This window comes from Loxodonta africana, chromosome 12 (assembly GCF_030014295.1).
Source record: "Loxodonta africana isolate mLoxAfr1 chromosome 12, mLoxAfr1.hap2, whole genome shotgun sequence".
Lineage (NCBI taxonomy): Eukaryota > Metazoa > Chordata > Mammalia > Proboscidea > Elephantidae > Loxodonta > Loxodonta africana.
Genome location: NC_087353.1, coordinates 38,567,535 through 38,582,018, shown reverse-complemented (window position 1 = coordinate 38,582,018; position 14,484 = coordinate 38,567,535). Strand labels below are relative to the sequence as shown.

At 49.7% G+C, this 14,484-nt stretch overlaps 1 protein-coding gene across 1 annotated transcript in view; it reads left to right on the top strand.

Moving 5' to 3' along the window:
* The first annotated feature begins 13,795 nt into the window (after nucleotides 1–13,795).
* The window catches only part of ADCY3 (adenylate cyclase 3), a 121,125-nt gene continuing 120,436 nt past the window's right edge, over nucleotides 13,796–14,484 (top strand). The window contains exon 1 of the mRNA XM_003411918.4: nucleotides 13,796–14,250. The gene's annotated coding sequence lies outside the window, so the exon portion shown is untranslated. The remainder of the gene's footprint in view (nucleotides 14,251–14,484) is intronic.

Here is a 14,484-nt window from a genome sequence, read left to right as displayed (position 1 = left end):
GACAGAAAAAGAAAGCTTTCCGCTAGAGCCGGCACCCTGCATTTGGAATTCTAGCCTCCTAAACTGTCAGAAAATAAATTTGTTTGTTAAAGCCACCCACCTGTGGTATTTCTGTTACAGCAACACTAGATAACTAAGACAGGTATATGTGAACATAGACTTGAGTTTTTAAAAAATGACTCCCACTTATAACTACATTAATGCAAAATTGTGAAAAAGATGAAAATTCTCAGACCCATCCAGGTTAACGTATTGTGAGGAAGCTTTTACCAAGAGAAGTAAGAAAATACAGACCTCTAAAATCTGTGACACTGATAAAGAGGCGAGGCAGGCACACACTGAGCTGCAGAGGAGAAGGGAGACAAGACGTGAGCAAATCTCTTTGCTGAAAGACTGACTCTATGAGAAAGAACAGAGAGCTTGAAATGAGTAGACTGACTCAACCCTAGCAGTTCCTAAAAAGAGCAGAGCAGGGTAAAAAGCTTTCCTGTCCAAACAGATTTTAAACTGGCAGGTAGTGTAGGCTTGGTGGGCTGTCACTGAATGGAGGAGTTAGAGCCATCTCGACCAGAGAGCCCTAGACTGGGGGTTCTGGGTCCTTGTTCAACTATTAGTAAAGCTGTCATTTGCTTCCCATTTAGCCAGGGCTGGTTGCATGCAGAGCCAAAGGAACCCTAGAAAGGAGAATGGGTGAGAGATATCATTGATGTCAGGTACTGTTGAGTGGGTGCCCACTCATAGTGACCCTCCATGCACAATGGAATGAAACACTCCCTCGTCCTGCACCATCCCCATGATCAGTTTTGGATCAGACTGGGTGAGAGATTAAAAAAAAAAAAAAAATCTGTTGCCATTGAGTCAATTCTGAAACATTGCAACCCATGTGTTGTAGAGCAGAACCACTCCGTAGGGTTTTCTTGGCTGTAAATACTTACAGAAGCAGATCTCCAGGCCTTTCTTCTGTGGAGCCACTGGGTGGACTCAAACCACTAAGCTTTAGGTTAGTAGTCCAGTGCAAACCATTTGGACCACCTAGAGACCCTGGGTGAGAGAGAATTGCTAAAATCCACTTTGAATCCATTTCACCAAGGGAGTGAAAAAGAAAATTTAAAAATTAAAATAAAAGCTGTAATTAAAAAAAAAAACAAACTATGGAGTACTCTGGTCTGGTTTTGAAGAAGCTTAGCAAGTATTCCACTGAAGATAATACTTTCAGAAAGGTGCCTGGCTGCACCGGGTATCTCCCACGTGGCACAGCAAGATTTGCAAAGGGCTGGCAGAACAGCAAGCTAATTTATTTCTACTAGCACCTGGGCAGTAAAAGGCATCCTTTCTAAGAACATCAGAGGGAAAACAACACCAGTGTGGATTACTTAATAGTAATAACAATTATTATCTGCAAAAGCATATGAATAAGCTCAACCAAGAACCTGAACATGTCTAATTTGAAAGTAAGTCAACACGACATCTCATGTAACAGGCCTGAGAACTTTGTTGAATGAATCCTAAAAGAACACTATTTAAATCTGAAAACACTGTCTCCTCCTGCTAGTTATTATTTTATGGCTCCTTGCCAGTTTTCTCTTCACAGTCTCTTCCTTTGGCAAATTATCTTTTATCTCAAAGCTATCTTCTGAAAGAATGTTGCTGGTCATGACGTACCATTTGCTCAAAACAAAACAACCTCGATGACTCCTATAAAACATAAAGTTCAAATGCAGACCTTTTAGCTCGGCATTCAAGGCCTTCTGTGATCTGGCCCCTTCCTACCATTCTTCTCTTGCCAAGGCTTCCTTTTCTACACCCTTCCCTCCATCCAAACTGAGCTCTTCTCTTGCCATTTCCCACATGCTCCCTGTGCTTTCCTGCCTCCGAGTCTTTGTTCTGGATGTTTGCTCTTCCCTGGGAGTCCTTTTCTCTTCTCTGGTCAAATACTCTATCTTTCCTCTTTCTTCTCAAATACTCACTACTCCTTTTCCGGTCCCCTTCCTTGAATCAAAGATTATGAATGCTGTTTAACAAACATCTGCAAGAAGTTTGACTGGGAAGGAAGAAGGAAGATAAGGTGGCAGTGGGAGAGGATGACAGGCCTAGAAGGGTTGTGGCTTGTTTGTGATTGCTGTAAGATGGGGGAAGCTTTATCTATTGAGGGGAAAGTACCATGAGAGAAGGGGAAGAACTGAAGCAGGGAGGCAGGGGATGAGATTCAGCCCTAGACGAAGGATCAGCCCTGAACAGGAAGCACGGCTGTTTCTCTACAATCTCCTCTGTATTTCCAGGATCAAGCATGCTCTGATATGATGGGGAAAAGAGGCCTGGAGTGCCAGCTTGCTCGCAAGATACCTTCTTCCTTTAGCTACTTAGTGAAATCTGAAATGCCACCATTCTGACTTATTCCTTTGGCCCATGGCTTTGACCTGGGTGTGTGTGTGTGTGTGTGTGTGTATGTGTGTGTGTGTCTGTGTGTCTGTGTGTGTGTGTAGAAGTTCCTGTGAGTAAAGGCCCTCCCCCCCGCCCCCCCCCCCCAGCCTCCTGTGTTCGCAGAGGCATCTCTGTTGGGAGCTCTCCTGGGCTCACTAACTTTTCTACTGGCAGAATGGGGACCCTGGGCCCTCTCATTTGCATTTGTTGGCTGGGTGGGGAGGTGGGGCGCATTTTGTTCTCTCATCTCCATCCTCCTCGGGGAGGCCTCTGGTGATCCCACTGCCTGTGACTGGGTAGGTGGTTCAAATCCAGAGTGAAGTCATACATCTCAGCCCAGCCTCCCATTCAACTTGTATCCACAATGAAGCAGTTGGTTGTGCCCTGTCTGCCTGAGTCCTGGCTCCACTTTCTAATTGGCTCAGAAGTGGGAGGAGGCAGAAGCGGAATTAATGGTTGCTTTAAAAAAAAAAAAAAAAAATTTTTTTTTTTCAAGAGTTCAGAGTAACACTCAACACATTCTCATCCTCAGATAGATCACTGTCTCTGGGATCCAGGCCTGATGTGTTTGGAGAAGAGAGAGGGGCAAGAAAGGGGAGAACAGAAGAGGGCAAGGAGAAACCAAGGGAAGCAGATGAACCTCGCTTCCACACACAGCGGCCTCCGTCTGCTCTGGCTTGATAAATATAATTGCCAGTGATTGATTACAGTCAGTGCCTACTATTTTAAGATATGGAAATGGGTCAGCAGTTGAGCAGGCTTTGTGGGACAATGCCTATGTCCTCTCAACGTAAATTAGGGTAACATGGAACAGAGGAACCACAGGCAGGGAACTTCCTTCTAGGGTTTCCTTTTGCATTAAAAAGTTCCTAGGAATGTTCTGCATTTCACTTTGGTGAGTGGTGTCTGGGGTCTTCAAAGCTAGCAAGTGGCCATCTACGATGCATCAATTGGTCCCAACCCACCTGGAGCAAAGGAGAAAGAAGGACACCAAAAACACAAGGTAATTATGAGCCACATAAACCAGAGGCTACATCAGCCTGAGACCAGAAGAGCTAGATGGTGCCCAGCTACCACCAACAACCGTCCTGACTGACCGCCCTGACAGGGAACACAACAGAGAATCCCTGATGGAACAGGAGAAAAGTGGGGTGCAGAACTCAAATTCTAGTAAAAAGACCAGACTTCATGGTCTGACTGAGACTGGAGGGACCCCAGAAGACATGGCCGCCAGACTCTCTGTTAGCCCGGAACTAAAACCATTCCCGAAGCCAACTCTTCAGACAAAGACATGACTATAATACATAAAATGATACTTGTGAAGAGTGTGCTTCTCAGCTCAAGTAGATTTATGGGACTAAACAGACAGCTCCTGTCCGGAGGCGCGATGAGAACGCAGAAAGGGACAGGAGCTGGCTGAATGGACACGGAAAACCTGGGGTGGAAAGGAGGAGTGTGCTGTTATGTTATGGGGAGAGCAACTAGGGTCACCTAACAATGTGTGTAAAAATTTTTGAATGAGATACTAACTTGAGCTGTAAACTTCCACTTAAGTCGCTGTATTAAAAAAAAAAAGTTTCTAGGGCCTCCTTCCACAGGCTTTTCAGATGCTTTGTTACCCCCAGATTTAACATGCCGGCACCCATTCATTACAGGATAGAGATGAGAACATTTGGGGAAGATTTGTGGGACCAATTAAGGTAGGTCCTTGCTTTCACCAGTACCGTCCAGTTATCACATTAGCAGCCAGCTGTGATAAGCAGGATAATGCTCCCCAAAGATGTCCTCAACCTAATCCCTGGAACTGTGCATATGTTACCTTACATGGCAAAAGGGACTTTTGCAGATACAATTAAGGGCCTTGAGATAGGGAGATTACACAGGTTGCCCAACCTAATCACAAAGGTCCTTAAAATCAGAGGAGCTTTCCCAGCTCTAAACAGAGGGGGATGTGACCAGGGAAGAATGGTCAGAGAGATGCAGCGCTGTGGGCTTTGAAGATGGAGGAAGGGGCCTACGAGCCAAGGAATGCAGGTGGTCTCTAGAAGCTGGAAAAAGCAATGAAAATGGATTCTCCCCTCCAGAAGGTAAGGCAGCCTATGAACCCTTGATTTTAGTCCAATGAGATTACATTTCGGACTTCTGATCCCTGGAACTGTCAGATAAGAAATCTGTATTTCTTTTAGACACTAACTTTGTGGTAATTTGTTATAGCGGCTGTAGGAAGTGAATACAATGCTTGCTGCAACACAAGCTAAGTACAGGGGAATCAGCTGTAAACAAACAACACAAAACAAAACAAACAGAGTCCCCCCACAAGTACCACAGCCCCCACCAGACTGAGTCCTGAACAACTAGATGGTGCCCGGCTACCATCACCGACTGCTCTGACAGGGATCACAATAGAGGGTCCTGGAGAAAGCTGGGGGAAAATGTACAAGGCAATTCTAACTCACAAAAAAAAAAAAAAAAAAAAATGACCAGATGTACTGGTCTGAGACTGGAGAAACCTCAAGTATATGGCCCCTAACACTCTTTTAACTCAGTATTGGAGTCATTACTAATGTTCACCCTTCAGCCAAAGATTAGACAGGCCCATAAAACAAAATGAGACTAAATGGGCACATCAGCCCAGGGGCAAAGAAGACAAGGCGGGAGGGGACAGGAAAGCTGGTAACAGAGACCCCAAGGTCGAGAAGGGGAGAGTGTTGACATGTCATGGGGTTGGTGACCAATGCCACAAAACAATATGTGTATTGTTTAATGAGAAACTAACATCCTCTGTAAAGCTTCATCTACAGTACAATAAATAAAATAAAATAAAATAAAATAAATACCAAAAAAAAAAAAAGGGTCCCTGCTCCAACAAAACACACATTCTGTGGGGGAGAAACAAGACTGACAAATAATTCCACGCTATTATTTCAGGCCCACCACTTGTCTGTCAGTTTGTCATACTGTGGTGGAGAATTATGTCTTACTGTTGTAGAGATTTTATGGTGCTGGCGAAGGATATCAAATACACCTTGGACTGCCAGGAGAATGAACAAATCTGTCTTGGAAGTAATATAGCCAGAGTACTCCTTAGAAGCAAGGATGGTGAGATTTCATCTTATGTACTTTGGACATATCATTAGGAGGGACCAATGGCTAGAGAAGGACATCATGCTTGATAAAGTAGATGGTCAGTGAAAAAGAGGAAGACCGTCAACGAGATGGATCAACACAGCAGCTGCAACAATGGCCTCAAACATAGCAACGATTGTGAGGAAGGTGTAGGACCAGACAGTGTTTTGTTCTATTGTACACAGGGTCACTATGAGTAGGAACCAACTCGATGGCACCTAACAACAACAATTATTTCAGGCAGAATGTGCTCTGAAGAAATAAAAAGCAGGGGAAGGGGATGGATAAGGAGCCCTGGTGGAGCAATGGTTAAGGACTTGGCTGCTAACCAAAAGGTTGGTGGTTTGAACCCACTCAGTGGCTCCGCTGAAGAACGAGTTGGTGATCTGTTTCTGTAAAGATAGACAAGAAAACCCTATGGGGAAGTTCTGTTCTGTCACATGGGGTCACTATGAGTCAGAATCGATTCAACGGCACCCAACGACAAGGACTAAAAGACATCCTCTGCCTTTTGAGGGACTCAGAGCAAGAGTAGGAAAAATAGACTGTCCTCACAGCAGGCATGTCTGAGGGGCCGTAGGACCATGGAGGGAGGGTCCTCCTCCTGCCTGGGGAATCAGGTAACACCTCACTGAGGTGGTGACATTGGGATGGAACCTTTAAAGATGAACAGAATTTGCAAGAAGGAAGATACATGAATGGAGGAAGGGAAATCTGGGCAGGGGGAACAGCATATGCAGAGTCACAAAGGTGTGAAGACTGTGGTGTATTCAGGACCATGAGGAGTTCGGTGTGGCTGGGGCCCAGAGAGCAGGGGAAAACAATAGGGCATTTTAAGAAGCATATGATTCATTGCACGGTGGTTAATTGCTCAGCTGCTAACCAAAAGGTCGAGCAGTTCGACCCCAACAGCCACTTCACAGGAGAAAGATGTGGCACTCGGCTTCCGTGAAGATTAACTGCCTTGGAAACCCTATGGGGCAGCTCTACTCTGTCTCACAGGTTCGCTATGAGTCGGAATCGACTGAACGGCCATGGGATGATTCATTGCAGCATTTCAAATAAGGTCACATTCACAAATTCCAGGGATTTGGATGTGGATATATCTTTTGAGGGGCCACCATTCAACCCACCACGGATCCCTAAGTAAAAGATGACTAACTTTACCTGAGGACAGCTTCACAAGCAAGGCGACACTCAAGTGCTTTACAAGTATCATCTTATTTAATACCCTAGCACGTCGTGCGGTGGCAGAATCATCATCCTGGGGCAGGGTCCAACAGATTCTTTTTTAATTGTTGCTGAGAATATATACAGCGGAACATACACCAATTCAACAATTTCTACATGTACAGTTCAGTGACACTGATTACATTCTTTGAGTTGTGCAGCCATTCACACCCTCCTTTTCTGAGTTGTTTCTCTTCCAGTAACATAAACTCCCTGCCCTCTAAGCTCCCCATCTGACCTTTCCAGTTGGTGTTGTCAGTTTGATCCCATACAGATCGTTCTTTAAAAGAACACAATGCTCAAGGCAGACATTTAGTCTGACAGATTTTTAAGGAAGGTGGGGTCAAATCAGATCTGGGTTTGGATCCTCTTGTTGGCTACGGTGTGGAGAATGGGGCGAGGGGTTGCTGAGTGGAGGGCAGAGCCAAGGATGACTATGATTCTTGAGACTGGAGTGGTGAGGGTGGAGCAGCAACCACTGGGGTGGTCTAGATTTTTTTCTCATCTGCAAATGAGGGCTTTGGGCCAGCCCCTCTCTGAGGTCCCTCCAGCCTCGCCGTTCTGGATGTTGGTGACTTTCCACCCATCAGAGGCTGTGGAGGAGGTAGGAGCTCTGTCTCCTCTTGGCATAGGCCTTTCCTAGCCACCTCTTGTTCTCAGATCTTTTTCTGCTCCTTCTTATCCCGTGGAGAGACTGCAAAGAGGCTTGTTAGCACATATTTCTATGGTGCCTCTTCCCAGAGGGGCCCTGACACAAGCGCTTTTGGAAATGTGACATTCCCGTAGAGGCCATGGGATTACTCAGCATTCATCATTCATGCTCTGCACTCTGTGGGCATTTGTGCTCCTTTCTCCAAATTTAGCCTCCCTGGGCCCCAATTTCCCCATCTGGGCCAGAGTGGAATGGTGTCGAGGGTCTTTTTTGGCTCTGACTTCCAGGGACTTATGATTCTCCAGGCTTTCCTTGGCTTTGAGATCACAGGATACCCTTTGTTACGTTGTTGTTGTTGTTGGGTGCCATCGAGTGGGTTCCAACTCATAGCGACCCTACTATGCACAACAGAACGAAACACTACCTGGTCCTGGGCCATCCTTACAATCGTTGTTATGCTTGAGCTCACTGTTGCTTTTGAGTGCCTTCCAACCTAGGGACTCATCTTCCAACACTATATCAGACAATGTTCCGCTGCTATTCATAAGGTTTTCACCGGCTAATGCTTTTCAGAAGTAGACTGCAGGGTCCTTCTTCCTAGTCTGTCTTAGTCTGGAAGCTCAGCTGAAACCTGTCCTCCATGGGTGACCCTGCTGGTATCTGAATACCGGTAGCATGGCTTCCGGTATTCAGCAACATACAAGCCCCCACAGTACGACAAACTGACAGACATGTGGGGGACCCTTAGTTACAGAGAAGCAATAATTGAGCCCAAGAAGATTCCAGAGGATTTCTTCTTGAGCCAGACTTGTCCAGTGGTCTAGTATGTGGGGCTCATAGACAGAAGCAGATTCCAGCTCCACCTCTTCCTCTTCCTAGATGTGGCGTCATGAGCAAGTTACTTCTCTGAGGGTGTGGGGTCAGGAGCAAGTTATTTCTCGAGCCCGTTTCCTCACCTGTAAAAAAAAAAAAAAGAGTGACCCCATGGGTGTTAGAGTAGAACTGTGCACATAGGGTTTTCAATGGCTGATTTTTGGAAGTAAATTGCTAAGCCTTTCTTCTGAGATACCTCTGGGTGGACTCGAACTTCCACCCTTTCGATTAGCAGCCAAATGCATTAACTGTTTGCATCATCCAGACTTAAAATAAGAGTGCTAATAGCACCAACCTCATAAGATTAAAGAAGAGAACACAATGAATCGCACCTGGGAAGCAGGGAGCCCGTAGGAAGTGTTACAACCCGTGGGGAGAAATCCGATCAATGCGTGCAAACTGAGAGTGTGATCAGTGCTTAACCGATGTTATTTCAACAATAAGGAGCCTTGGTGGTGCAGTGGTTAAGCTCTCAGCTGCTAACCATAACGTCAGCAGTTCCAACCCACCAGCAGCTTCAGGGGAGAAAGGTGTGGCAGTCTGCTTCCGTCGAGGTTACAGTCTTGGAAACCCTGTGGGACAGTTCTACTCTGTCCTATAGGTTCTCTATGAGTGGGTCTTTCGTTTTTTTTAATTTCAACAACAGGCTATGGAGTAGTTACTTTGTTTCAAATACTGGGCTGGAGTGAAGACTTGGTCCTGGCTCCTGAGATCTAGGCTCACACCCAGCCAAAATCAAACCCGTTGCCATCAAGTCGATTTCAACTCATAGTGACCCTGTAGGACAGAGTAGAACTGCCTCAGAGTTTCCAAGGAGTGCCAGATGGATTCGAACTGGTGACCTTTTGGTTATCAGCCTTAGCACTTAACCACTGTGACACCACACCCAAGAGGGGGACAAACCCAGCCCGAAGGCCAGTGAGGAGATATTTTCTTGGCTGTGCTTTCTCAGTCCTGCTTCCTTCTGCCGCCTAAGGGGCACTGAGCAGGGACATTTCTCTGTGAAAGTGGGCTGAACAAGCTCAGAGAGGGTAGAGGAGTGAGACTAGCGCCTGAGCTGCAAGGATGAGGCAAATGCAGCGATGCAGTGAGTGGGCACACATACTCACGTGCAATGCTCACACATATACTCACATACTGACTTACACTCTCTTGCACCTATACACTCTCACACATTCATACATACACATACTTACATATCCTGCTCACTCACTCACACTCTTACACATACTCACACACACTTGTTCACACATAGGCTTATCCACACACACTTACTTATACCCTCACACACTTTCACACACACATATTCACATACACTCTCACACACACACATACCCACTGAACAACCCAGAGACTGAGTCAGGGAGACACTAACATAGAGGCAGAAGATGGACACAGACACGCAGAAATGGACAGAGAGAGGGTGGCAAAGGAAGAGAGAGACGAAGTGAAAGCACACAAACGAACCGACAGACGCTGTCAGAGGAGAGAGCTGCAATGGAGTCAAGAGAGGGCCCCAGGTATAACCACAGAGGAGGCCCAAGGAAGATGGCCGCCCAGCCCAGTCCTGCACGGGTCACTTGGGCATGGAAGTGGGCAGAGCCGCTCAGCGATTCAGTCGTCAGATGGACAGCCACTCACTTTTGCCTGGTTCTGTGGAGACTTGCCAACCATTTTGGTTCCCATGAATCCACTTCTTCCTCGCAGTGATCCCATCCAAGTGTTAGGGCTGTGCTGTGCACCACAGGACACTGTGGCGTGAGGGGAAGTAATTTGTCCCAGGTCCCCATCTAGCATCAAGGCCAAAGCACAGCAGAGTTCTCTGAAGGCCGAGTCCTAGCTCTTCCTGCTGTATCACACGCCCCTCTCTTTTGGGTGTTGTTGTCAGCTGCCGTCAAGTCAGCCCAGATTCATGGCAACCCCATGCACAACAGAATGAAACGCTGCCTGGTCCTCATGATAGACTGTGATCCATAGGGTTTTCGCTGGCTGATTTTCAGAAGTAGTTCACCAGGCCTTTCTTCCTAGTCTGTCTTAGTCTGGAAGTTCTACTGAAACCTGTTCAGCATCATAGCAATGCATAAACCTCCACTGACAGATGGGCGATGGCTGCACATGAGGTGCATTGACTGGGAATCGAACTTGGGTCTCCTGCATGAAAAGCAAAAACTCTACCACTGAACTACTACTACCCCCATTCTTCTGGGTGACAAGACACAAACCTCTGAGCCATGGGAGGTGATGAGGAGCCACAGCCCTGTACAGAACCCTCATGTGTGCTGTCACACCCCATCACCCACCTTTCTGCTCTGGCCATTGCAGCATGTATACCCCAAAAGCACCTTGCCTCCTGCATTGAGCACCTTGTTTGCTGCTCAGGAGCCCACCACTCAGCCACAAACCTGGGAGCACTAGCAAGTGAACACTCCACTGGGCACGCTTACCCAATGGGAGAGGGAGTAGTGGGCGGATATTCTCCTCACTAAGCCCCCCATGGGGGTATGTGGAGCATTCTGCATGGCTCAGAAGGTCCCAGTGGGACTGAGCCCCATGCCCACCATATACCCTTGTATTTATTGCCTTTCCACCTTCTCTGTTTCATCTTCCCAGGCCCCCACTCCTTTCCCTGGGGTCACTTCCCCAATCAAATCACCACACGCAGGCCCCTGTCTCAGACTCTGCTTTCAGCTAAGGTCCTAGAGCCCAGGGGAACTACTAATTTTCTCCTGCCTCCCACTTCTCTGTCCCCCAGGACACCAGGGTTCTGCTCTGATCTATTGTTTGCTGGATTCAGGAGCTCCCACATTTCCCCCAGAGGGCCAAACCACTCTTGTTTATCCAATAACAATTAATTCACAGCAATCACCTCTAGCCTTGAACCATATAAACAAAGAGCCGTCTTCAGCAAAGAGGTATTCCATCCAGGCAGATCCTGGAGTAATGGGGGTCAGGATGCCCTCCACACTTCTACCCAAATCCACGACTCTGTCTTCATTTTAGGATACAGATTTAGGATAAAAGCCACCCACAAAGCCATGCAGGGTCTTCATACAGGGTGTGCGTGTGTTTTAAAGGTCTATCTTTACTGTATCTTCTGATTACAAAAGCAATACATGCCAGCTGTCCAAATTACAATACAAAATGTATAAATCAGAAACTGAAAGCACCTCCCCCTAATTCCAACCTTTTCATTTCAGTGTGTATTTTTTAATTGCCCTGGAGATGGACATTTTCAGCATATGTGCATTTGGGCTGTGTGTCCTCTCAGGGACAACCAGTGCACTTACAAAGAGCCATTTCTTCTTAGGGAAACCATCCATTCTTTCATTAACGATGTTTTCAGTACCCAAGACAGAAAGGGCTCGTTACCTTGATGCCCGTCTGCTAGCAGGTGTGTTTTCCCTGATCTCTTCTGCAGGCAGAGCCTTGGGCAGCTCTCCTGCTCTGGAATGTCCTCGCAGCTGCCTCCGGCTCCCAGGGAGACCCCGGGTAGGCTGCAGGTGTCCCACTGCGCCTCCCACGTCCACAGGGAAGGGCTGTGCCCTAAAGCCCAAAATGCAGAGCAGGGGAGGGAAAGGCTGTGGGCCCTTTCCTGCTGCTGGGCCTTTATTCAGATGGCTCCAGGCACTGGAAGGCTGCCTCTTTCAGGCCCAATCAGATCCTTCCCTTCTGTCCTGAAAGGCCCTGACTCAAGTCCCCTCAGCCAGAAGTTGCCTCTGGCTGCAACTTGTGCACAGCTGAGTGTCTGCTTTTTCTGGACATGGCGCCCTGGCGGGGCTGGCAGGCGTCCCAAGGAGCCTGACTGCAGATGGGCAGGGAATGGCAGTGACTCGGTGGTCTGAGTGCGAGGGGCAGGAGATCTGGGGCTTGACCAGGGGTCTCTGAGTGGAGCCTTCTCCCTTCCCGGGATGGGTGGGGAGAGGCTGGGGCATGAATGGTGGCAAAAGACCCTGCACCCTTGGGACCCAGCAGTTGGGCCTGGCCTTGCTAAGCCTGGCACTCTACCTAGGAACCACAAGGGTTGGTATGTGTACCAGGAAAGGCGGAGCGATTCATACAGGGTGCAACGCAGGCATCCCTTGAGCCAAAGCAGGGCTGAACAAAGTGCTTACTAGCTTTTTTTCCCATCAACACGTCTACCTTTGTTAAATATAAAAACCATGCCCTCCTTTAACATGTGACAACTCAAAATAAAAATTCTCAACTTTATTCAAGGTACTCTCCCTCTACATCTGATGTTATAACCACTACAGTTGGGACCAAAGCCTTAAGAAGTTTGGGCCGAGGTTGGCAATTTTTCAGACTTGCTGTTAAGGGCCTGATAGAAACAGGATGGCTTCTCTGAAAGGGCCCACTCCCTGAGGGATGTGAGTTGATGCCTGATGTTCTGGGAAGGGCAGTCACAGTTGACAACCGGCCTGAGGAGGCTCTCCATCCAGGGCCTGCATGGCAGAGGCTCACTCTCCTCTCCCCTATCCCTTCAGCTCTCTCCAGGGGCACCAGTCCCCCAGTGCTGCTGGCTGTGCTCCACACTCCCTACCCCACTGCACACACGCCTTTGTTCCCAACCACTTATTTTCCTCTTCTCCCTTCATCTGATCTGAACTCCTAAAGCCTGTGTTTGATCTTGGCAAGGTGTTCCGTTACACCACAGTGTCAAAGACTGATAGGCTTACCCTTCCAAAGAAGTATTTGCATCTTTATCGGTGAGTCAGTGAATTCATACACTTCTCAAAAGGATAGAATATGCACGGGAGATCTTTGCGAAGCAGCGTCTCTTCCAGCTCCACGTGCTCGTGTCTACCAGGCTACTCTTAGCCCTTCCCTTAAGAAGAACGAGGATCAGCAGCGGTCCCCTTCAGTGGAAAGCCTCTGCCCCGCACTCGGGCCTCTGGGCTCCCAGGGTGGGCGGAGCTGTCCCCAAACCTCAGCCCCAGCATCTCCGGGCCCGGAAGGAAGCTGAGGCAGAGGGAGGGGGCGACAGGGGTGCCCCAGAGCGCGCCTCACCTGCGGGAAAGCACGTCCCTGGCTTTTATCCTCCGAAACGGGGCCTGCCCAGGAGAAGATGTTGATTCACGCCATCCTTCCTGCCCGCCTCGACCCCCGGCGCTTCCACGCAGCTGTCGCTGTCACCGCCGGCCCGCCGCCCGGTGCTGGCGCGTAGGGAAGGCGGGGGCCGCCACCGGGGGCATCGAGCCCACCTCCAAGTCTCGCTCCCTCGCTCCTCCTCCCCCTTCGCCGCCGCGGTCCCGGGTTTGGAGCGGGGCGCCTCACACTCAGCTCCCTAACTCCGCGACGCGCTCGCCTAGAGGCGGCGACTTGGGGAGGGAGGGGCCGGCGCCCGCCCCCGCCGCCCGCCTCCCGGGGCCTGGAGCGCGCGTGGCCCGGAGCCGCCCGCCCTCCCGCGCCGAGGAGGCTCACTGTGCAGCGCGCCACGCCAGGACTCGGTTGGCTCGGCTCGGCGAGCGGGCAAGCAAGAGGATGCTGGCAGGCTTCCCCGGGCTCGGCCCGCGCTCCCGCCGGGGAGGACCCCGAGCGCGCCCCTAGCAGCTGCCAAGACCACTGCGGTGCGAGAGGGAGGGGTCCGCCGCGTCGCGCGCGCCGCCACCCGCGCTTCCAGGCCCCGGCCCCCGAGCCGCAGCCCTAGGGGCCGGCGCGCTTGACCGGCGACCGCGAATTTTCCATCTCCCCGCCGCCGCTGCCTCTTTCCTCCTGCAGCCGGGCGCCTCTGGATGCTCAGGGCCAGCCCTGCGCCTCTCCCGACCGGATCCCGGGACTGACTGCAGCGGAATCGCGCTCCGGCCGCTGGCCGGGGGCCTTGGCGGGGCGGTGCGGCGCCACGAGAAGCAGCCCCCCGGCCCGCTGAGCCCTCCCGCCGCACGCGTGACTCGGCTCGGCAGTCCGCGCGGGGACGGTCCGGACCACGCGGCCCCCGAGTTCGCACACAGGTAAACGCAGCGGCACAGCCGGGCTTCCGGAGGGCCGAGCCTGCTCTCCCGAGGGGACACAATGCCCGGAGGTTGGGAAGGGGGCCCAGGTTGGGAAGGAGACCTATAGGGCTGGAGTCTCCAAGGGCTGAGTGGAAAAAGGAAGTACGTAAACAGAAGGAAGATTGAGGAATCCCCAGGATGGCTACCGTTTTTTTCTGACACGTTTTATTTTCGGCTTCTAAGGGTTTTTTT